We start from the raw sequence: 26,142 nt of genomic DNA on the forward strand, positions 1-26,142 counted from the left end.
GAGGAGACAAGAAGTGTTTTTGCTTGCAGAATGTTTTCTTTAATAGGTGACTTCTACCATCAGGAAGTTTCTCATCAAATGAAAATACTCCTTCAGGAACGGACGCACCTCCGATTATCCGCCTGACCTGGTTGTAAGCCTGGATGTAATATCACTGCCCCCTTTCTTGTGCAATGGTACCCTTGTGGTTTTTAATGACGTGTGGGGCATTGCGTATACAACTTTCCTTGGTTCTTAACAACATGTGTAAGCTATTATGCATGGGTTGTAATTATTGCAATTCAAAGCGCTTTGAACTTTAAAAAGACATCGGGAAAACCGCCGCAGGGATTCGGGTTCTGTTAATTAAAGATACCAGACTGAGGTGGAAATGTTCAGTGTTGAGGTTTAGATTGGGGCTGAGTGATTTGTACATCTACAGTAAGGGTGCCTGCAGCCGATTTCACAAAAACGCAAGGAGTAATCCTATCCATCACTAAAGATGGGTTCAATGCTTCCTAACGCCTATGGTTACGAAACTTAATTCCTAAGTTAGAAAAAATTTGGTGAAATTTACTGGGCTGGACTACCTGGTCAGTTTTAAACTGACGGTGGTTTAAAGACCAGGCTTTTTTTTTTCAAGAGTTGGTACCCAACAAACCAAAAATGTGAAAGTGGTGAGCGAGAACTATTTACTCAAAAACAAAAAGTAAACGGCCTCGCATTCTCAAAGGCTCAAATTAATAAATCAATAAAATGGTTGCAAGAATGAAAACTTTGGGGTATGAAATTGAATTTTGGTAGTTAGCAGTGTCCGACAAAGCAGGTTGAAAAATAGTTCACATTTAAATGTTATTTTCTCAAAATATGGAATATTGGTAGTGGGATCGATTTACAAATGTACTACTTCATGTTTGTTCCACACTTTGGAATGTTTGGGGCGCAGAGTATAGGCTACAAAAAATTGTTGGACTGCAGGACCATAGGCCCGAAGCCAGGGATTTTAGCATTTGGCTAGTAAAGTCAATTAACTGGACCAGTCCATTGGTCTGGTAATTTTATTTAAATGTTGACTTTCATTCTGAAAATATCGTTAAGTCTGTAACAGAAACCTTTGGTAATTGTCAAACATCAGTCTTCTTACTTGGTGTATCTCAACATATGCACAAAATAACAAACCTGCAAAAATTTGAACTCAATTGGTTGTCGATGTTGCGAGATAATAATGGAAGAAAAAACACCATTGTCACACAAAGTTGTGTGCTTGATTTCGAGACATCAAAATTTAATTCTGAGGTCTCGAGATCAAGTTCAAATATTTTAGTGGAAGATTACTTCTTTCTAGAAAACTACGATAAGATAAGATAAGATAAGAACTTTATTATCCCACACTGGGGAAATTAAAACTGGCCATGATTCAAACAGTACAGACAAAAATGCTTACAAATATTTAACAACAAACAGATAGATAAAAATATTAATTAAGAATATCAGGTATAAAAATATCTATCTAGCATGGATTAAAAATTATGCACAGCAATATTTATATACAAGGTAAAATGTACACAAGAGAGGTCATTAAAACCGACAACGCATAAAACACCGCAGACTTAAAGGCCATTGTAAAAACGGATTGCAGTAGGGACAAAGGAGTTGTTGTAGCGTTGTGTCCTATTTCTACGTTGCAAAAGGCGATCCTCCCGCCGGCGACTTTTTTTTTTTTTTTCAACAGCTCTCCATTGCTTGTTACCAAGTAAGTTTTTATGCTAGCAATTATTTTGAGTAATTACCAATAGTGTCCAGTGCCTTTAAGTTTTGAAGAATACAAACAAATAAAACAAAAGAGATCAATCTTCAGCTCTTAGCCCTTATTACAACAGCTCAACTGCGCACCGGTAGGTATGCTTTATTTTTCTCTCATTTCAATTCTGGTCTAGTAAACATTTTGAGCTACAAGCCACTAGCAGTCTTATGGATTTTCCCCCCAATTTCAATCCCTGTTCAGAGTTACCATGACCACACATCCAAGAGGATTAAAAAACTAAGAAAAACAATTGTCAATGTCATGATCTGATTTGGTTTGTCTGATAGTTCATGTTTATATTGTATGACTCATGTGCATCTTCAGCATCCTTAAGTCTAAGATGCCAGCCGCATCATGCATGGATGCAGACCAACACCTTCAAGGAGGATGGATAAGTCACCTCCACACTTCATTATCACCCACTTTGGCACGATCCTGCTACTACCCGCTAAAAAATAACCGGGCGTAAAACAAAGCCGCTGGGGAAGGGACAGGAAAAACATCAGAAATGCGGTCTGGATGATATTCATGTGAATTAAAGCTAAGTTTGTGGCACATTCAAGTTTTGCAATCTCTAGTGCAACAAAAATATAATATGAAATCAGAAATGAACAGAAAGAAAAAATTGTGGGAAACAGTGATTTGTTGTTCTCAGCTTAAACTTGGTCAGACAGTGCAGATATGAACTTCTGTCCACTCTTGCGTAGTACTTGTTCCCATTTTGGCATCATTGAGAAAGAAACTATGGAACACTTTGTAACAACTTGTTTTACGTGTACAACCCCACCTGGACCTAAACTGGTGGGGACCAGTTGAAAACAGCCCTGCTACCCATGGGTAGCGCGCCAAATATATACCTCTCATCACTATCCCCTGGTAGGGAAGTGCTTAAAATCAACACTGATCGGTCAACCAAAAGTTACTGCTTTGTGCACACACTTGTTAAAATCATTTGAGCACTTGTGTATAAGGCGCTTGTCTGGCACTTAGTATGCGAGTGTTAAAGGGTTTGGGTTTTTTTTGTAACACAAAACACAATGTTCACAGATTGACATTTAACTTGCACAGTTTGAAGATAATGATAGTAGAAAGCTTCCCTTAAAATATTACTTCCTGAGGTGCTGTAGTTTTTGTGTCCTACTACAAAAAGTACCCAAATCCTATAAAATGCATGTTTTTTGACACACTACATTTCAAATGAGTCATATTTTGATAGGGTCCTAAACTGCATACAGTTAGACACGTATGATCGAAAAAGAATGAGATTGGGGGGGGGGCATTTGCTCTATGACTTGATGCATCTTTAGACAGTGTGCTCTGCGTAGTCCATAACACAGAATGGATCGATTACAGGACGAATTAAAATATAAATGTCACACTTCCAGGGGTTCTTATCAAGCAAGGCATTCTGGGAAATAAAAAAAATACAATAATAGTGGCTTCTTAGTGCTCATATCTTTCACTCAGTGACGCTCAGGGTGCTTTAACATTCAGTATTTTCCCTGCAAGGTATGTGGGACTACATTTGAATTATGAAACCTAGTGTACACTGTATTTCTTTTTATTTCACCAAGGTGCCGTGGTGCAATATGCAGCCAATCAATTTAAACCAGGAACACAGGGGCAAACCCTTCTCTTTATGATAAAAATGGCGCAGCGAGATGGTACCATGTAAACCACTGGTAAAGAGGTTGCAGTTAAAAAAGAATGTTGCCGTTGATCGAGGGAATTACGAAGGGTTGTTGTCAGTACAAGTGCACACTCAGCCTCCTTGGCATTGCCGCAGCTGGTCTTCACACATACACTTGATGAAATTGCCACCATCCGATCAGAGAGCTGATTGGTCCACAACGTGCCCACAGCTGGATGACCTACATTAACATGCCAATCCTGCCACTAAGTTCTCACCTTTATCAACCAAATGTCTAATGTATGCAAACAGCAACATGCCAAGAATTAGTATTCAAGATTGATGTCTCTTTTAATAGGGAGTGATTTTAAAGGGTCCATCCCCCATGTCTACTGTATCTGCCATTGGCTTTTGGAGGCAGACAATGTGTGTGTAAATGTATTGTCACGAAACTCCAATACATGTATTTGAGGGCTTCAACAAGCTGTGTAAGTGACGATGCCAAGTATAACATGAAGTAGGCACATGCACAAGCAAAAATTCCCTGCTAACTCGTGAAATACACTTGGCATAAGCACGGAATTCCCTGCGTCTGTAAGCACTGATTCTTTTGCTTACGGTAAGCAGAGCCATGAAAATGGGCCCCATTCAGATCTAGAATCTACAAACATCAACAAATTTAACTTGGAAAGCAACGTCCATTGATAGCATTTTAAAAACAAAACTTGTCAAAAGAATTCTGTGGACAGTTCTCCAATAATGTTTATTTTTATTTTATAAAAATAAAAAAGAACTCAATTCTCTTCTTCAAAAACAGCTGTTACAGGGAGGCTTTAAGTAAGACAAGGAAGGAAGTCATTATTAAAGGCAGTGGACACTATTTGTAATTGTCAAAGACTAGCCTTCACAGTTGGTGTATCTCAACATATGCATAAAATAACTAACCTGTGAAAATTTGAACTCAATCGGTCATCGAAGTTGCGAGATAATAACGAAAGAAAAAAACACCCTTGTCACACAAGTTGTGTGCATTTAGATGGTTGATTTCAAGACCTCAAGTTCTAAATCTGAGGTCTTGAAATAAAATTTGTGGAAAATTACTTCTTTCTCAAAAACTAGGGCACTTCAGCGGGAGCCGTTTCTCACAATGTTTTATACCATCAACCTCTCCCCGTTACTCGTCACCAAGGAACGTTTTATGCTAATAATTATTTTGAGTAATTACCAATAGTGTCCACTGCCTTTAAAGATGATGATGATGATGCAGGATGGATAAATGATAAGGGCAACGATAACCATCTCCTAGAAGCAGGAAGAGGAGGATGTAATACAGGATAAGAGGACAGAGAATGATGGGTAAGACAAAACAATGATGATGATGATGATGATTGTGATCAGAGAAGAGGTTGGAAGTTCTGTTCAGAAGACAGAGGAGATTAAGAGAATGGTACAAAAGAGAACAGGTTCAAGCGACATGTTTCACTCTTCTTTTTTTTTGCAATTACAAAGTTCCCTCTTTGCAAACATTATTCTGTGCGTCGTGGCTACTTTTTGTGCTTCTTAGCGTTATGAAATTGGCCCCTGTTTTCATTGATGGAAACATTCTGACTTGACAACCAGGGATCGCAGTTGATTAGGATAATGACATCAATGCCATTTTAGTCATACTTTTTTTTTTTTTTGGGGGGGGGGGTACATCGGGGAATGTAGGAATGTTAAAGGAACACTTCCTAGAGTAGCCTTGAAGCACTTATACAAGGTGAATGTACAATTCAGTATATATGTTCAACGTACACATGTACATGTACATGCACATGTATGCATACTGTACAAATTTATAAAACAAAAGTTTTAAAACTTACAACACTTAACCATTTGGAAAAAAAAGTAAATTTATTTCGCAGCCCCCTGCCAAACCGCAACAGATCCTTCTCTCCTCAAACAGAGTTGATAAACACCCACCTCATGAATCAAGGTACAATGTACCAGCATGAAATACTAGTCTGTTACAGACTGCTAGCAATACAAGTCAAAATACCAACGCCCCCCTTTCCCTTGTTCCACTCACACCTAAATCTAAGACTTAACACAACCGCAGAAATACATATACACATTTCCATTTGCTAAAACATGTGCCAATTGCACAATGTCCAAGTGCTTCAGAACCACTGTACTTATCGCTGGTTCCATTTAGACTTCCGTTATAACACACACAAAAATCCATTTGTAACAGGAGAGAGAGAAAGAGAGCTTTCAGTCCGGGAGGAATAACCTTTTAAATGGAATTAACCACGGATGGAAAAACAAGGAATCATGAGCAAGCCAGTACAGTGTAGAACATCAAACGTTAACTTCAGCGTATCACAAATTTCAAAACTGTTCAGATTTTCCTTTAGGATTTTTTGTGGATTATGTTTTTGTGGATTATTTTTAGGAAATCAAAATTCAAAGGAAAGTCTCTGTCTCAGTATTGTTAATGTATAATAGTATGTGTACTAGGGAAAAGCGATCTGGGAACTATCAGATGGGTGGGTCGTAATTAACTCAGAGCGTGCACCGTATCAAATTACCATGACTTTTTTAATGGCATTAAAAAGCCAGACAATTAAGATTCTTCTTTGATGAGCCTCTCTGATGTTGAAGGTTAAAGGTTACTCTCTGTAATCTATAATGGATTCGATTCAAAGAGATTATCAAGCTGGGGGATTATTTCAAGGGGGAATATACAGTGAGGGTTGAAAAGAAACCTATTGAACTGCAGAGCCCAAGTTCAGACTTTATAATTGGCAATCTCAGAATCAACCGAACAAGCTCCGCACAGTGAAACCCCCCCTCCTCAATAAAAACACAAACAAAATACAACAATTATTTTGAACATCAAAGGATATCAAAAACAAATGTCTGTATATTCCAAAGAGGAGTTTTTGAGCCAGTTAACAGGTCAACCTCAATGCCTTTTTGATTTAACGCCCCCCCCTCAAAGAAAGCACAAACAAAATACAACAATTATTTTGAACATCAAAGGATATCAAAAACAAATGTCTGTATATTCCAAAGAGGAGTTTTTGAGCCAGTCAAGAGGTCAACTTCAATGCCTTTTTGTTTTAACGCCCCCCTCAAAGAAAGCACAAACAAAATACAACAATTCTTTGAACATCAAAGGATATAAAAACAAATGTATGTACATTCCAAAGAGGAGTTTTTGAGGCAGTCAAAAGGTCAACTTCAATGCCTTTTTGATTGAAAATGATCAAAATTAAGAAATGAACTTTAAAACAAGGTTGTACAAAAACGTACAGACCATGTACATTTATATTTTGAAAAAATTGATGGAAATTTATGCTGACGCCAATTTTGTATTTTAAATATTTTTTTCTATGTTTATTGTAATAATTTGTATCTGGACAAACAAACAAAACTTGTTACCCTCTACCTCCGATGTGTGATAGGCACAACCATGGAGGACACAACACACTCAGTACTTCCATAGTCCTGAGGGGAAAACCAAATCCACAGGCATGACAGGCATACCACTCGGGTGGGATTCGAATCAAACTTGACATCTTCAGTGATGTTCAGCTTGTCATTCAAAGCAGCTGTCTCCCCTCAAACCTCTTGACAACCAAGACTGCCTTAAGAGACATCAACCAGTGAGACAACGCTCAACGACTAAACAAATTTTTTCCCAAGATTCTCTTCAAACACATGTAGGCCTGATACTTCACGCGGCGGCAACAAAGGCGATTGCCTCCATGCCCCCTGGTCATTGCCTTGGTGCCCTTGAAATGCTCCAGTAGAAATTTACAATATCCTCACAGGGTGGCCTTTACAAAGAAAAAATGCCTTGATGCCCTTGCCCTTTCAAAAACGAAGCATCAGGCCTGCACATTAATACATTGCTTATATCTTTTTCATGAGAACGATCGGAGACGTAGCGTACCTCATGATCTTGATTACTCATCCATTATTTACAGCTTTGAGCGATTCCCCTTTCGCTAACCACACCATCCATCACATTTAACTATGTTTTGGGCTCACTTTACAAGCAGCCCTGATGAGCAAGCAGTACAAGTAGAATTTCATGTATGAGTAGTCGATTGACAACATCGGGACTTCATGGTCTATTTACTTTTCTTTTCTTTTTTATACATCATAGGGAACCAAATACTGAACATTTTTGTAACACCTTGTTGTGCCTAATGGTGGTTACGGTAGAGTTACTCTGTAGTGGACTAGACACGCGCTCACGGTGTGCCACACTAGCACCCACCAAATGACTCTTTAATGACTTCTTAATTACGTTACTCAAACGTAATACTTAAATGAGTATGCACAAGAGGCAGAGTGCAGAAAGTACATTGGCGAGGGCAACCCACTGCATTCACCAGACCAACCATAGCAATCATAAGAAGCACCTCTTCCCAGTCAATGGTGGTTCCAAAAGGGGGACCAAACAAATTAAATTTAAAGTGCAATATGCCAGACACTCTAGTAAATTATTGGTGTTGAAAATGTTGGCCCAACTAGGCTAAAAACTCCTCAAGGTGACATGCTGAACATTAGGATAATGTTCTGGAGAAACAGAAAATTGAGAACCTTCCTCCAAGAAAACATTGAATAGCCTGTAGAAAAACAATTTAAGGTTCGAAATTTGACTTCAGCAACATCTCATAATGCATCTATTACAACCCAATTAAGTGCTTGGACCACATCCCTAACAGGTCAATAAACGAAAACCAGGCACCAAGTCACTTTAACAACAACAACAACTACAACTTATTGGACATCCCTACTAACAGGTCAACAAATGAAAACCAGACACCAAGCCACTCTAACAACAACAACTACAACTTATTGGACAAGTTCTGAAGACAAGAATGACCACAGCAAAACCTACACGAAGTGCTTGTTCACACCATCCCATGGTTAGAAACATGGCCGCCAACCAACAACATCCAAAGGCTATATAACGAAAAACTGCTTGGAGACAAAGAAGGGAGGTGAACCCCAGACATGATCGCCGACATAACTCAAAATATATCAGCATGGACAAAACATGGAGGTAGAAATAGAAGGAGTTGGAACGAAATCCTAAGCCAATTTACGACCAATTAGCGAGTTTGGAGGCCTGTAGTAAACCAATGGAGCCCTCCGATGAGCTTAGCAGATTAACGACCCGATAAGCGCTCTTTGTGCACAGTGTCTGCTGCCGCGAAAATCCGACGGCACACAGAAAAATCTCCGTTCTACCTCCATGGACAAAACAAGTTGTGAACACCCACACAGCAGCTGAATGATGATGATGATTATAACAAAAGCAATACAAACGAGGATTATAAACATTTCCATTGTTGGTAAACGAGCCAACTAATGGATGGCAGAATGTAAGTAAAACACTCAATTGTGTAAACAGATGTTTTAACAAAATTCAACATTTTCTGCAAACTTCAAATTAAAGAGATTTCACCAACAAATTCACCACTAAGGGTAGCCTTGCTCAAGGCAGTCGAATTATTCACTCCGAAAAAAGACCGCCATTGTATAAAACCCACCCGTATTCACTCTGCGTAACATCGCATGACACGGTGCCCCCGTACACTATCCGCATGCGGAGGCCGTCAGGCCGACAGCCTTGTAGGGTCTGTGTTGAAGCCACTGACCTCATTACTATAATAAGCGAAGAGTTCCCACGGTCAGCTCATTACCATAATGCCCGCGAAAGACGAGACATGTTTACATCACACACCACCACTACGGACGCATGATAGGTAGGGTCCAAAGGTCGTGATAAGGGATTGCGTGATTGGACGTCAAAATGAATAATTCATTTGCCTCACATCCTGTGTTGTCTGATAGGTCTGACGAACGATATACATATTCATGAGCTGCATACTAGCATATCCGAGAGCCCCCCCAAGTTTTTCCACTAGTGGAATTTTTTCAATACAACACATTAAACCCGGCCGGAAGATACAGACCCGACAATGCTGTCGGCCTGACGGCCTCCGCATGCGGTTAGTGGTACGAGTGCGATGACTTGTGTGAACAGTATTCGTACGATCCGACAGTGTGTATACGGGTGGGTCATGCGGTGTGATCGCACGCACCACGAACAGGGTATACGGGTGAGTTTACAGCGGCGTCTTTTCGGAGCGAATAATGCGACTGCCTTGAGCAAGGCTACACTAAGGGTTGAATACATACGGTAGATGTCTGATTTTCCGTTGCAATTACGGCTTTCAATAGATTTCAAACCTTGGTTAGAGAAAAATTGGGCTGTATCGTAGCAATAAAACTTAGGTCTATAGGAACATCCATCAACTTAAAGGGAATTCCATGGACAACAAAAAGAGGAATAAATGTGAATTTAAAGAAACAGTACTCACTCTTGCAGGTAGGTCTCCAGGTCGCCAGCATAAAAGTCTTGACCGAGCTGGTCGGACAATCTTACAAAGTTGCCGATCAGAGCACCACCTTTGTAGATTTGCAAAGCTGGGAGGCCATTCTGGATCTGTGTGGAGATTTGAGAAATCCAAATTGGGTAAACACTTCATTTACATTTCAACAGAATAAAGGATACTTCGATAGGGTTGTAACAAAGGGCACTACAGCAAAATAATTAAAATTGGGCACAGATCTTGATGAGATAGTCATTTTTTTAATTGTTTTTTTGTAGGTGTGCAAGCCTGCCTATACAGGTCCAACTTTGTATACACAAAGGTTTTGAGCAAGGTTTTATTCAAAAGAGTATTAACGTTTGACGTCTTAAGTATTAATTTTATGTTTACAACTGCTTGGTGCCAACTAGGGTTGACCATGCATGGAACAGGAGAGATCTCCCCCAACCCATGGTGTTTCCACTAAACCCCCCAAATGTACTCTGCTACAGAGAGGCAGACAATATTGTTGCATGAGTTTCTCTTTCAGAGATTCTCCGCTATATTAAAACAAAACTGGATCCTTTTTAAGATATGAACTGGGGAAAATTGGGCTTTCAATGTGTTCAACACTAAAACTCCTTGCAAATATGTTGGTGGACTGAAGAGAAAACTTGTTATTTTACTGAGACGAAACTATTTTCCTAGTAGGTCTATTTAACAATGTTGTTTTATCAATCAAAGGTACATTGTATGTATGCAAACACTATACACCTACAGCTTGGGACTATAATATTTGATACTATCACTCCAAAGTACAAGTATGTTTCAAGCACAAATGTAAATGTATGTCAAATTTTTTGTAACCTTGAATGTAACAAAAACTTCCATATGTTATCAGACTAAAAATATTATTCACTGTAATCATCCCGCACCTTGTCACTTATCTTTCTTTTTTAAAGAAAGGTGACAAAGAAGACCACCTGCCATTCATTTTCAACCATGCAAAGATCCAATTAACTCCAATTTCCATGGCAGACTTGTGTTAGAATGGGTCATTTGTTGCACCTTTCTCTATGGTAGCACTGAGCAATATAGGTGGTTTTCTGTTTGGGCGTTAATTGCCCGCGTGTCTGACAGCTCTCTAATAATGCTGCGGGTGTCTGCAGGTGAAGGTGTCTGGTAAAGGAAACGGCTGCATCGCTGGCATTTACTCCGACACTCATCTCCTCTGCCTGTAGACACCTTCAAACTGAGACAGGTGTCGTACGTGCATTGTAAGTCAACTGAAATAGTCCCTATTCATAAACACCTGGTTCATACAGGGGGGAAGCGTGGCATAACAAAATGATTTCCTAACATCGTTGGATTAGGATTCCGGTCCCCGCTCATTTGGTGTGAAGTGCAAAGCAACCAGCAGAATGACTCTCTTTACTGAAGTGCTTTGGCCTTTGGACGTGAAACAGTTTGATGCCCCCCTCCCCCCCACCCAAACCATTAAAATTGAAAAAACCCCAAATAAAACAGTTTGACAAATATGTTACAACTGGTGCCCCACTCAATTTTTGCTTGGCATTCAAATTTGCTCAGCATTGAAACAGGAACACACATGCATGACAGGGTTCTCAGCAGGTTTGTTCAAAACCTCGGGGTATTCTAAAGCAAAATTTGAAACAAGGTCTTTGGACTGTTTTCTACTTGGTGTTCATCTTGGTATCGACCGAAATCAGTTTGAATATACTTGTACTCAACGCTAACTTAGAGACACTGAACACATTCGGGTAATTGTCAAAGACCAGTCTTCTCACTTTGTGTATCTCAACATATGCACAAAATAACAAATGGAACAGGTGAAAATTTGTTGGTCGTCGAAGTTAGAAGATAATAATGGAGGAAAAAAAACCTGTGTCACACAAAGTTGTGTGTTTTTAGATGCTTGAATTCGAGACCTATTATTCCGAGGTCTCAAAAATCAAATTCAATAATTTTGGTGAGAGATAACTTCTTTCTCTCAAAAACAACAGTACTTCAGAGGGAGCCATTTCTCACAATGTTTTATACTATCAACATCTCTCCATTGATCGCTAACAAGTAAGTTTTATGCTAACAATTATTTTGAGCAATTACCAAGTATCCAGAACCCTGCACATACAAAGTACTGTGGGGTGCACTCGCTTTGCAACCTCTTCAACAGGGCTCACAATACTCAAACAATGAATTCACGTGCACACACATATACATGTATGTATGTAGTATGATTACTATCATGCCTAAACACCTGCCACATCAATCACCCTACTGAGAAAGTCACCAGAAACGGAGTTCAGATCTTATTCTCAGGTTTAAACTTATTTTACATCCACTTCATCACTAAGTTTTACTTTCCCAAAAATTTGATATAATTTGTAAATCCATATAATTATGTACATGAACTATGTTTTTTGAAGAAATAGAATCATGAGACATACAAAATATTGTTGGGACTAACTTATTCCTGGAAGTGCGTACGAGACATGCCATCAGTCTATAAGCCAATGAGTTTAGATTATTAAAGGCAGTGGACACTTGGTAATTGTCAAAGACTAGCCTTCACAGTTGGTGTATCTCAACATATGCATAAAGTAAACCTGTGAAAATTTGAGCTCAATCGTTCGTCGGAGTTGCGAGATAATAATGAAAGAAAAAAACACCCTGGTCACAAGAAGTTGTGTGCGTTTAGATGGTTGATTTCGAGACATCAAGTTCTAAATCTGAGGTCTCGAAATCAAATTTGTTGAAAATTACTTCTTTCTCAAAAACTAGACGTCACTTCAGAGGGAGCTGTTTCTCACAATGTTTCATACTATCAACCTCTCCCCGTTACTCGTAATCAAGAAAGGTTTTATGATGATAATTATTTTGAGTAATTACCAATAGTGTTCACTGCCTTTAAGTGTCAATAATTACAACTACATGTAAATGTGTAAATAAATAATCACAGTGAATCCTCTCAATTATTATCCACTCACGAGGTTCAAAAACCGATTATATAAGCTGAATAAACAGCTTGATCCAATGATTGGATTACTGAAGGACACGCACATCATGTACACTCATTAAAGACACTGGACACAGTTGGTAATTGTCAAAGACCAGTCTTCTCACTTGGTGAATGGTGTATCTCAACATGATTTAAAAAACATTTGCTGTTTGATGTTCCCCATATTCTACTACGAAAGAAGTCTTTTGAGAGTACTGGAATAGACTACGTAAATTACTGAGGAATTGAGCGAGCTCAAGCACTGTGGATTTTGCGTTGTGCACGGCGTGAAGTTATAGGCTGTGATAAGGGAATCGCGAAGTTGTTCGACTTGTAGCTGACAGCTACCCCTTAATCAAATAACTTGACGGTGAAAATAATTAAGGGATTAGCAGCTTCTTAATGAGATAATTGTTATTAAAAATATTGGCAGCAAAATCATTACAATGAGGGCAAAAACCACACTTTCCGTGCACAAACACATGACATCGTGTGAACATTCTTGTGGAATTTCCTATTAATTGGAACTGTGTACCCATTACTGGCATTGTTCAGCTACCGGTAAGGTCTCAGTGATTTAGAGAATTTATTCTGTTTTTAGCCAAAAATTTGAACAGTGATCATGTCTTTTTATAACGCATATTTATATGCAGTACGCAGTGTTTGTTTACATCTAATACCCACTACAGGTCACAAGACGCACGGAGCACAATCGGGCTATTAGAGCCTCCTACCCGTTAGAGCAGCTCAGCCCTAGCTACCACCCATCTCCAGGAATTAGAGCCTCCCCTATACCCACAGTACAACTCAGCAGCCCCGGCCTACCACCCATCCCAGGAATTAGAGTCTCCCCTATACCCACAGAGCAGCTCAGCCCTACCACCCATCCCCAGGAATTAGAGCCTCCCCTATACCCACAGTGCAGCTCAGCCATACCACCCATCCCCAGGAATTAGAGTCTCCCCTATACCCACAGAGCAGCTCAGCCCTACCACCCATCCCCAGGAATTAGAGCCTCCCCTATACCCACAGTGCAGCTCAGCCATACCACCCATCCCCAGGAATTAGAGTCTCCCCTATACCCACAGAGCAGCTCAGCCCTACCACCCATCCCCAGGAACTAGAGCCTCCCCTATACCCACAGTGCAGCTCAGCCATACCACCCATCCCCAGGAATTAGAGCCTCCCCTATACCCACAGAGCAGCTCAGCCCTACCACCCATCCCCAGGAATTAGAGCCTCCCCTATACCCACAGTGCAGCTCAGCCCTACCACCCATCCCGAGGAATTAGAGCCTCCCCTATACCCACAGTGCAGCTCAGCCATACCACCCATCCCCAGGAATTAGAGCCTCCCCTATACCCACAGAGCAGCTCAGCCCTACCACCCATCCCCAGGAATTAGAGCCTCCCCTATACCCACAGTGCAGCTCAGCCCTACCACCCATCCCGAGGAATTAGAGCTTCCCCTATACCCACAGTGCAGCTCAGCCATACCACCCATCCCAGGAATTAGAGCCTCCCCTATACCCACGTGCAACTCAGCCCTACCACCTATCCCCAGGAATTAGAGCCTCCCCTAAACCCACAGTGCAGCTCAGCCCTACCACCCATCCCCAGGAATTAGAGCCTCCCCTATACCCACAGAGCAGCTCAGCCCTACCACCCATCCCCAGGAATTAGAGCCTCCCCTATACCCACAGTGCAGCTCAGCCCTACCACCCATCCCCAGGAATTAGAGCCTCCTCTATACCCACAGAGCAGCTCAGCCCTACCACCCATCCCCAGGAATTAGAGCCTCCCCTATACCCACAGTGCAGCTCAGCCCTATCACCCATCCCCAGGAATTAGAGCCTCCCCTATACCCACAGTGCAGCTCAGCCCTACCACCCATCCCCAGGAATTAGAGCCTCCCCTATACCCACAGTGCAGCTCAGCCCTACCACCCATCCCCAGGAATTAGAGCCTCCTCTATACCGGAGCGCAGCTCAGCCCTACCACCCATCCCCAGGAATTAGAGCCTCCCCTATACCCACAGTGCAGCTCAGCCCTATCACCCATCCCCAGGAATTAGAGCCTCCCCTATACCCACAGTGCAGCTCAGCCCTACCACCCATCCCCAGGAATTAGAGCCTCCCCTATACCCACAGTGCAGCTCAGCCCTACCACCCATCCCCAGGAATAGGAGCCTCCCCTATACCCACAGAGCAGCTCAGCCCTACCACCCATCCCCAGGAATTAGAGCCTCCCCTATACCCCCAGTGCAGCTCAGCTCTACCACCCATCCCCAGGAATTAGAGCCTCCTCTATACCGGAGTGCAGCTCAGCCCTACCAACCATCCCCAGGAATTAGAGCCTCCCCTATACCCACAGTGCAGCTCAGCCCTATCACCCATCCCCAGGAATTAGAGCCTCCCCTATACCCACAGTGCAGCTCGATCAGCCCTACCAACCATCCCCAGGAATAGGAGCCTTCCCTTTACCCACAGTGCAGCTCAGCCCTACCACCCATCCCCAGGAATTAGAGCCTCCGCTATACCCACAGTGCAGCTCAGCACTACCACCCATCCCCAGGAATTAGCGCCTCCCCTATACCCACAGAGCAGCTCAGCCCTACCACCCATCCCCAGGAATTAGAGCCTCCCCTATACCCCCAGTGCAGCTCAGCTCTACCACCATCCCCTGGAATTAGAGCCTCCCCTATACCCAGTGCAGCTCAGCCCTACCACCCATCACCAGGAGTTAGAGCCTCCCCTATACCCAGAGCAGCTCAGCCCTACCACCCATCCCCAGGAATTAGAGCCTCCCCTATACCCACAGTGCAGCTCGATCAGCCCTACCAACCATCCCCAGGAATTAGAGCCTCCCCTATGCCCACAGAGCAGCTCAGCCCTACCACCCATCCCCAGGAATAAGAGCCTCCCCTATACCCACAGTGCAGCTCATCCCTACCAACCATCCCCAGGAATTGAAACCTCCCCTATACCCACAGTGCAGCTCAGCCCTACCACCCATCCCCAGGAATTAGAGCCTCCCCTATACCCACAGTGCAGCTCAGCCCTATACCACCCATCCAAGGAATTAGAGCCTCCCCTATACCCACAGTGCAGCTCGGTCATTTATGGGAGTCAAAAATTTGACTCCCATATAACAAATGGTTACATACGCTTTTCAAAGACAAACTCGACCAATCCAAGGCAACATGTTCCTTTAAGGTTTTCATTGTTTCAGCTCATTCAACTTGAACCAATGATACAATCTTTGAGTTTGATCTTTTCATTTGCATCTTTATGTAAGAAGCAATATTTGATTTAAGTTTCAAGTCAGAACATCTTGGAAATAAGGTGTTATGACCATTTAGAATTTTCATTGTTTCAGCTCATTCAACTGGAACCATGCAGTGATGCACTCTTTGAGTTTTATCTTTTCATATATGTAAAAAACAATATTTGATTTAAGTTTCAAGTCAGAACATCATTGCAATAATGAATTATGACCATTTAAGGTTTTTATTGTTTCAGCTCATTCAACTGAAACCAGTGACACAGAGATTGATTTTTGTTTAAACAAATTGTTTAAAAACTTTAAGATTTAAGTTTGAGTTTGGACAGACGGATGGACAAATTGGTATTACATAGGCTCGCATTCTGCCAAAGCAGCGTGCCAAAAAAGGGCTCGGGAACAAAGTTTGGTTATGAATGTGGCTACTAAAACTTCTTTAAAACCCTAACTCCCTTGAATGATTTACTAGGATTCTTTCCTCACTCTTAACAAAACCCAACACAATGTGATAAGCGAACGTCACAATGCTTTTGGCACATTGACCTCCTCACATTTCTGACCATGATTTTAAATATTCAAGACATGTATCAGTCACATGTGCATAAAAGCAGACTGTGACAAAGACAGTTCCCCTGTCTCCCCAATGTTAATGGTGGAAATTTTCTGGAACAATAATCACCTATCATGTGCACCGACTACGAAATGACTGTATATTCATAATTGACTGCATGTAGATGTACATCCAGTAAATCATGTATGTATTCTTAACCTGCAATTGACACATGTTCATTAGATGTTGAAACTTTTTAAGACCCAGTTTACTTCTTGCAAATTCTAACACCGGAGTCAAGGTGGATCCAGTCTGAGTTTATTTCCCTCCTGACTGGTCAGACAGCACGAGTGAAAAATACCGGGTAAAACAATGGATGAAAGTTCCTCCACAATGATGCAGTCCGAACAGAAGCGGTGATTTGTGGACCCCTGTTCCTCAGACCTGATCTGTGATCACAGGCAATAATTGCAAGTTGAAAACTCTAACAGCTAAGTCAGCAGGTTACGGGAAAACACAAGATTGAGACCAGTAGAAACATTGATTATTAACAAGTATGTTTGAAAGTGACGAGTCCCAGTGCTAACACACATACATGTATAGTGTATGGGTAAAACCAAAATTAATATTTATCCCTGATGCAAATTTAACATCTATCATGTTTAATAGTTTAGCAGCAAGACAAGTTTATGGGTATAACCTTTGTGAAAGTAGGTTAAAGCCAAGTCCATCCAACACAAAGGCTTCAGGCCCAAGGGTACGGCCAACATCTAAATCATCCATGTCATTACAGCTCACCACACTTGAACATGTCCGCTCAATTCAGACTGGCCTAGCGTTACTGTGTGTGTCATGCATTCCTAAATGCTCCTCTTTACACAGCAGTCCCTTCTGACTTACACTACGAGCAATTTCTGATACTGTAACCTCACTCTCCGGTGATCGGAAGGAAAATCCCTTTAAAGGGTCTGGGTACTTTTTGTAGTCCTGACACAAAACACAATGTCCACAGATTTACATTAAAAACTTACATGGTTTGAAGATAATGGTGGAAGAAAGCTTGCCATAAAATATTACTTGCTGAGGTGATGTACTTTTTGAGATATGAGTTAACTAATGTCACCAAAATAATTTTCATCTTAGGAGACGAAAAAAAAAGACAATAAAAGGGTAGCAACGAGTTCTTTCGCGGCCGTTTAAAACAGGCAGGGTCGTTGCTGTGTGATAAAGGCCCGAGCCGCCTGCAAGGTTTTAAACAGCCGTTAAAGAATGAGTCACTACTCTTTAACTCCCATTCATAAATGCCTTTTTGGTTAAAAGGCGTAACAAAGTAAGAAACTCTGTAAAACTTATCCTTTTCCGACGTGCTTGAGCTCTGTATGTACATGTACATGTATGCGGCCGTGTGTTGCATTGTTATGACTGAGACGCCTACTTCTGACAGTTTCCGGTTCCGTTCGTGCACGTATAGTCTTGGTGCAACGCGTTCTCGTTTTCCTTTCACACACAGCGAGGCCAACTCACCGACAGCGCCCGCATCGCCCGTAACAAGAAACGTCTTGCATCAAGACTAGCGCGGAGTATCCGCTCACAACCGGTTATAAACACCGATCATTATTAAAGGTTTCAACACGTGACGCGATCTTCACCAATAGGAATAGCGAAACTGTCTGAGGTATTTATGAATATTGTATCATGTACAACATATTTACCAGTACCGGTATTTAATTACAAGTACCTGGATTACTAGGCCTACAGCCGATTTCACGAAACGCTAGGATTAATCTCGAATAGCAAGTAACCCGTCCTAACTTAGGATTAGTTCAATGTGTCCTAACGTTTACGGATACAGAAATTAACTCATCCTAAGTCCTAGGATTTATCCTAAGTTAGGATGAGTTTGGTGAAATCAATGGCAGGGCAACTAGTGTCTTGGTCCCGACTATTGATTGCTTAGACGAGTTACGACTACTCAGTTAATCTTGCTGCCACAACTACAACAAAAATAGTTGCGACTACCTGTCGTATGAATAAAAACATCCCTTTAACGATGACAGTATCTGAGCAGGAGTTGAAGAGTACACACATGTAGCTATCCAAGAAGGAATGAAAAAGGCATGTTTAATGCATGTTATTGGTTCAGCTGCAGCGGATCGATGGGTTCCCCCCAAGCTAGAAACATATCAAGGACAAGACACTATCCCCCCCCCACTCTCCTTCAACACTTCATCATCCATAGTGATCTCACAATAGCGGCTCCATCATGTAATATCTACATTCATCCAACACGTCCTGCTATTGAAATGCACCACTCTATTTAGCCATGGGTAATTTTAGTCAACTCTCTTTCACTTCTCTTTGGTGTTTTATTTTTCTCTGGGATTAAATTTGTGATTTTTTTTCTTCTTTTTCCTTTCTTCTTCTTAAAGGCAGAGTACCTGTACATGATATGCATGTAACCCTTGGTAATACTCAAAACAATTATGACCATAAAAATTGACATGGTAAAGAGCACAGGGGTGGATTTCACAAAGAGTTAGGACTAGTCTTATCTCGAGTTAGGACCAGTTACTCGTCCTAACTTAGGACTAGCCATCTGTTTTGTATATCTCTAGGACTAGTCCTAAGTTAAGACTAGTCCTAAGTTAGGACTAGTCCTAACTCTTTGTGAAATCGACTCCTGGAGAGTTGTTGATATTATAAAACATTGCTAACGAAACCCTTTAAAGTAATGTAGTTCATTAGAGAAAAAGGTAATTTTTCGCCAACAAAAATTTATCTGAAGGCATCTTAAAGCACACATTTCTATGCAACAATGGTATTTTCCTGCAACTTTGATGACCAATTGAGCCTAATTGTCCCGTTTTGTAACGTACAGTATGCATAATGTCACAAAGTTTTGCATGCTAAAGGAATTTTCGTCTTTAGAGACAAAAATAATTTTCGTGACTTGTTTTACAAATTTCTCAAAAACTACAGCACCTCATATTTTAGTTCAATGTAAATTTGTGGACATTGTGATTGCGTCCTACAAAAAGTACCCAGCCCAACTGGGTAGTTGTCAAAGACCAGTATTCTCACTTGGTGAGTCTGTGAAAATTTTGACTCAATTGGTCATTGAAGTTGCAAAAAAATAACGATAGAAAACACCCTTATGGCACGAACTTGTATGCTTTCAGATGCCTTAAAGGAACACATTGACTTGAATCGGTCGAGTTGGTCTTTGAAAAGTGTTTGTAACAGTTTCTTATAAAATGCATATAATTAGAAAGATATTTTAAAAGTGGAATATAATGATCCACACAAGTAACACTTGAAATTGCGTGGGTTTTCTTTTACCTCGTTGACTAACACGGTCAGCCATTTATGGGAGTCAAATTTTTGACTCCCATAAATGGCCACCGTGTTAGTTCGCAAAGTAAAAGGAAAACCACTCGATTTCGAGGCATATTTGTGTTGATCATTGTATTCTACTTTTAAAACATCTTTCTAATCATATGCATTCTGTAACAAACGGTTACAAACGCTTTTCAAAGACCAACTCAACCGATCCAAGACAAATTCCTTTGAAGTCTAAAAGTCATTTGAGTGAGAAATTACCTTTATATATGATATGGAAAGGTTTGCAGTACACCATGTAATGACATTACATTACATGGTGTTACCGCAAACCTTTCCATATCGTATTTCCACCATGCAAAGTTTCAAATCCTACTGAGAAATTACCAATTTCTCAAAAACAGATTACTTCAGAGGGAGCCATTTTTCACAATGTTTTACACTATCAACATTAAAAGCTCTCCATTGCCCTCGTTACCAAATAACTTTTTATGCTAAACATTTTGTTGAGTAATTTCCAATAGTGTCCAGTGCCTTTAATCTGTAAAGACAAACAAATAGCGATGGCTACTTAAGTAATAAAATTCATATGGTCATAGATTACAAGGTTAAAACATCACACACTGTATCAGTCCTTATAATGATGAGACAGTGAACACCTTGAAGACTCCAGGCTGTGTGAAAAAGAGGAAAATCACACCTTGTCCTGGAGGGTCTTCTATCTATCACCTTTATTGAGTTTCATTTGACAGAGAGAATTGATCAAGCAAGCCTCAAAGCTGCAGGATCTTGACCCGCATGACTGGTTTTATAATTTCAATTTTCAGGGAACACATTATTGTTCCTTATGGGCGAGGGGGGGGAGGGGTTGTCGGAGGGCTTTTAAAGACAAAGTTATGAATTGTTATCTATCGCCGGGGAAACTGTTGCTTTAAATCTATTATTATTATTTATTCGGCCATTTCATAAAGAACAATAACAACACATGTAATTGCAAATAAGATTGTAGTAATAGGAAAAACAAAATAAAAAAATATGTTGTACAGAACTACATAAAGGCATGCATGCTAAATAATGGCAACTAAAGCACTGGTCCTGAATAATGATGACTGACATAAGGTTTGGATACAACAAGAAACATGTGAAGAATAGATGAGAGAGTAGGGTAGATTGGGAAAGGACAGGAAAACAGGGTGGGAGAGGGAAGAGCAGGGAACTAGGGACAGAGACAACCCATTTCGAGCTGGCCAGGATTAACAAAAGAGTACTTAAACCCTGTGACCCTAAAGTCTGTCAATCCAAACTTGAGAAAAAGAGAACTTTAAAAAGAGAAATTTGTACATAAAAAATTGCTTCAAAAACAGAGAAAACAAGTTGCAAAAACACGGCAAATTTTCCCGTTATGAATGTCGGCAACAGTCCCCACTGACAAGAAAGTCTGAAATTACGAACCAAACTTTTGGAGGCAAGTTGAAAAGAAGGCATTTCTACCTCTCAGTAACCACTGAGGTTTACATTTCACAGAACTTTTAGAACCAATGTCCCCAGCACTATAGATGTAGATCAAAGTTGTGTTTCTTCAACAGCCAGACATAAAAAGTCTGAATTCAGATGAAAGTGTGGAGTGTGGTGGCTGAGAATAAGAGCACCGAACTCTGTTCAGCAGAGTGTTAGTTTGAATCCTGGTGGTGACACTTGTGTCCTTGAGCAAGACGCTTAACCAAAAGCTTCTCTCCACCCAGGGGTGAAATGGGAAACTGTGAGGGCAGAGATGATTTATGTGACTGATTAGCTTGGAGCGGGGAAACTCGCATCACAGGCTGTATACTACCCAGGGAGCCGAGATGTTTTAAGGAATTATTTAAAGGCAGTGGACACTATTGGTATTTACTCAAAATAATTATTCGCATAAACCCTACTTGGGGAGCAGTTGATAGAATAAGACATTGTGAGAAACAGCTCCCTCTGAAGTAACATAGTTTATTGAGAAAGAAGTAATTTTCTACGAATTTGATTTTGAGACCTAAGATTTAGAATTTGAGGTCTCGAAATCAAGCATCTGTAAGCACACAACTTCGTGTGACATTAAGGGTGTTTTTTATTTCATTCATATCTCGCAACTTTGCCGACCAATTGAGCTCAAATTTTCACAGGTTTGTTATTTTATGCATATGTTGAGATACACCAAGTGCAGCAACTGGTCTTTGACAATTACCAATAGTGTCCAACCAGGGGTTATAATGTTGAAGCACCATGAGCGTCACAGCATGATGGACATGAGCGCTGTATAAGAAGCCATTATTATTTCTCTTATTGTTATTATTATTATTTCTCATCCTTGTAATACTCACAGAGTTCAGACTATGTTTACGTCTGACGCATGTATGCAGCAAAACTTGATGTGGTTATACTCTTGAGCTAGGCAATGAAGACAACCATTCATGGCATCACATGCTGGTACTGCCTGTCAATATAGAGAGGGAAAAACAAAAGAGATATCAGCCAGTTGTCAACAATATAACTATCATCGAACAATTACAAGGTTTGATGTTGTGTCTGAGAGGTCAAGCTCGGTTTAGTCATGCTGGGGTATTCCTGATCAGCAGAGTGTGGATTCGAGTCCTGGTCTTGAAACTTGAAGACACTTATATTCATAAATACCCAGACAGTTTCGCTATTCCTATTGGTGGAGAGCGCGTCACGTAGGGGTGTTTAAACGGTTGATAATGACCAGCTGGAGCTGTTAATAACCGTTTTTTTTTTCAGATCGGTTTGAGCGGGTGAGACCACAACCTCGTTCGCAGGAGTGATTGATCTTGCCGCGCCCTTTTAGCCCATGGATACGAGGATGCATTACGCGCACAAATCTAATCTGAAAACTGTCTCATAAAAATGCACCACAAGTACAGAGCTAGACGTCGGGAAACAGATAAGTTTTTACAGAGTTTCCTACTTTATTACGTCTTTTTACTGAAATGGCATTTATGAATGGGATATTCGGCTCTGGCCTTTATCGCATGGCTACTACCTTGCCGGTTTTAAATAGCCGATTAAGAACTTATCGCTACCCTTTTATTTCCATATTACTTCATCCTTCTGTTGGTTTTCGTTTTGCTTTTTGAGCACCTCTTGGTGGAGGTGTGCATCACAAATCAACATCAGGGGCCGATTTCACAAAAAGATAATGAATTGTATTGCTTTATAAAATTGGCCCCTGGGCTCGATTTAACAAAGCAATAAAATTCATCATGAGACAACCTGTCAGTATTACCATAGTGATTTGTATTGTGACGTCACATTTTACTTAGCTACTATGATTGATTTGCAGTTAAGATCAATCTTAGCTCTTTGTGAAATCGTCCCTGTGGCCCTGATCTTGGCCTTGGTGCCTCTTCAAAGCGTCAGGCCTTGAATAACATTGGAGGACCCCGGGGTGTTATGTTTGTGCACCATGGTTTTGGCCTTGTGGTCCTTTCAAAGGTAGCTTCCACAAACTTTAAGTGCCTTAAAATAAAATCAGCCTTACCCTATCAAAGATGAAATTCCAGGCCTGAAACTTAAAAATTCTGCAGTGCAAGGCCCTTTGCAAAATGAAAGTGGAGTTGCCTTCTCAAACATTATTTTCCAGGAAAATTTCCCAGACTTAAAAATGTTGCAGTATAAAAAGTGCCCTTTGCAAATGACAACTGTGTTGCCTTCTTATTAAAGATTATAACACCTCTTACTAGTATTCTCCCTGCTCATTGGTTTAGAGCGCGTCACATGACATGTCTTAGTTTTGCTAGGCGACTTTGTGAAATCGTACACTTGTCCGTTTTTTGCTTGCCACTGTTTGCCCATAATTCACATTTTCCAGTTTCGCGCGGGTCCCGTTTGTTGTTCTTTCCCATTTCATGGGCTTGATTTCCCCCCATTCAGTTTAATATTTTCCTGTCCCATGTCCCATATCATGATAGTCCCTTTTCATTTTTTCAATCCCTGCCCCAGCCAGCTGTTCATTTTCCCCGTCATTTTATTTTTGCCGTTCCCCCGTCCCCTGTTCAACAGATGTACCACTTTGTGCCCCTTCCTCCTGTCCCTGTCCTAAATCTAACCCGTGCCTCCTTCCCATCATCCCGCCCGTGAATTGTTCTTCGCACTTTTTGCCGGCCCATACCTTTCCCCGTTCCGCGCGGGTCCCGCCAGTCAGGTGGTTCTCCATTTTGTGTATTTTTCTCTGTCCAGTTTGTTTTTTCCTGTCCAATGTCATCATTAGTCCCTTTTCCTTTTTCATCTTTCCGTATTATTTCCCAGCCCTTTTACTATGTTCCCTTCATTTTTTGCCATTCCCCCGCCCCATTGCAACAGACGTACCACACTGCATGCCCCTTCCTTCTCCCTGACTCACAATGTGCTATAATAACTCCCACCAGCCTTAGTCCTGTCGTCGTGCCTCGATCCCATGCATTGTTCTTTACTGTCTGTCTGCGCGAAGTTACTGGACGCTCGCGCTGTGATTGTGACATCACAAAGGACGCGCCTGCCCTCAATCCCAAAGTTACTACACGCTGGCGCTTTGACTGTGACGTCACAAATAACACATGCCCCCAACCCACGGGTACTCCGAAATTTACCCCAGGACGCATCATTTTAGCAGGGTGCGGGCACCACTTGACGTGAAAACAACATGGCGGCGCCCAAAACAACAATGGCAGCGCCCATGCCATTTAAGCGCTATTATAGTATACATGGTATAGATGAAAGTCTGACAATGTTATTACATGTACATGTGAATGTATCATTGCAACCTTTTGCCAATAAAAACACGGAGCAAAGAAAGATTGCGTACAAGGTTTTTCCTTCATTCAATGACAAACATATCAATTAATTAAATCTGTAAAATAATAATAACATATCAATTAATTAAATCTGTAAAAAAATAATCACATCAGTGTGAAATTCAGGGGTATAAATGGATACCTGCGGGGTAGAGGTTGATATTGTGTTTAAACAAGCCTTCCGAGCTCCCCGGCAGCCTGGGGCTGCCTCCCCAGGGAGTTAAGCAAGGAATGCTATTGGTCCAAATGAAGAGGGCACTAATGTTTTTTAGAATTTATTGTAAAACGCGTCCAATTTGGCAAGCTGCAATTCTTCTTTGTCCACTTTGCACAGTACCGGGAACACTGAAAGCACTGATGAGTACACAATTCTTATCGGTAGACCAAAATGAAATTCTTTATCTTCAATGCAATTATTACAATGCAGCGCACTGAATCATTTCTACACTTCACTCTAATATTGAAGTGAGCAGAGCTAACACAAGAAATTTTGACAACAAACAAATGTGTACGTAGGAGTAGAGGAAATTAAAAACCCTATGTGTAAAGAACAACATCGTCCCAACTAGGCCTAGACCATGTAAACAGTGACATCACACGTCACAGAGCCTTGAGTCCAATATAATAATAATAGCCGATATTTATAAAGCGCTTTATACACCCGAAGGGCGTCTCAAAGCGCGGAACCATATAGCATTTTATGCAAGGTAAGGAAGGATGAAGGATGAAGCAATGGTTAATTGTCTTGCTTAAGGACACAAGTGTCACTGCTGGGGATTCAAACCCACACTCTGATGATGAGAAACACCACAGTTTGAATTCGGTGCTCTTAACCGCTCGGGCAAGACCTCCTGCAGGCAAACCTGGAGATTGCACTGCCTCTTTTTTAATAATCTTGTTTATAAATGAAGACAATGGGCACATCTCACAGCTTGTACAGCTATTATTTTTACAACTCTGGAATTAATGACACAAAAGGCAAAATTTACCATATGGTTAGTGTAGTATCTTACCTTCCAGAAAGGCCCTAGAATGTACACTCTGTTTGTAAACGGAGTTCTCATCCTCTATAGAATCCTTTAAAAATAAAGATTCAACCTACAGACATGACAGAGATTGCTATTCTACAGTTAGTCCATGTGCAATAGAAAAAAAAAAGTAGAGGATTCAGGGACATGGACATGTATATGACTATAAACTGATCAGGTACACCTTTAGTGTCAAAGACCAGTATTCTCACTTGGTGTACATCCCAACATACATGAATGAATACATGACAATAACAAACCTGTGCAACTTTGGCTCAATTGGTAATCGAAGTTGCAAGAGAAAAATTAAAGAAAAAA

The 26,142-nt window shown here is 40.9% G+C and overlaps 1 pseudogene; it reads right to left on the reverse strand.

Annotated features, from left to right (window-relative positions):
• Window positions 1-26,142, reverse strand: part of LOC139949687 (phosducin-like protein) — a 50,752-nt pseudogene that overhangs the window by 12,472 nt on the left and 12,138 nt on the right.

Source organism: Asterias amurensis, chromosome 2 (genome assembly GCF_032118995.1).
Source record: "Asterias amurensis chromosome 2, ASM3211899v1".
Classification (NCBI taxonomy): Eukaryota; Metazoa; Echinodermata; class Asteroidea; order Forcipulatida; family Asteriidae; genus Asterias; species Asterias amurensis.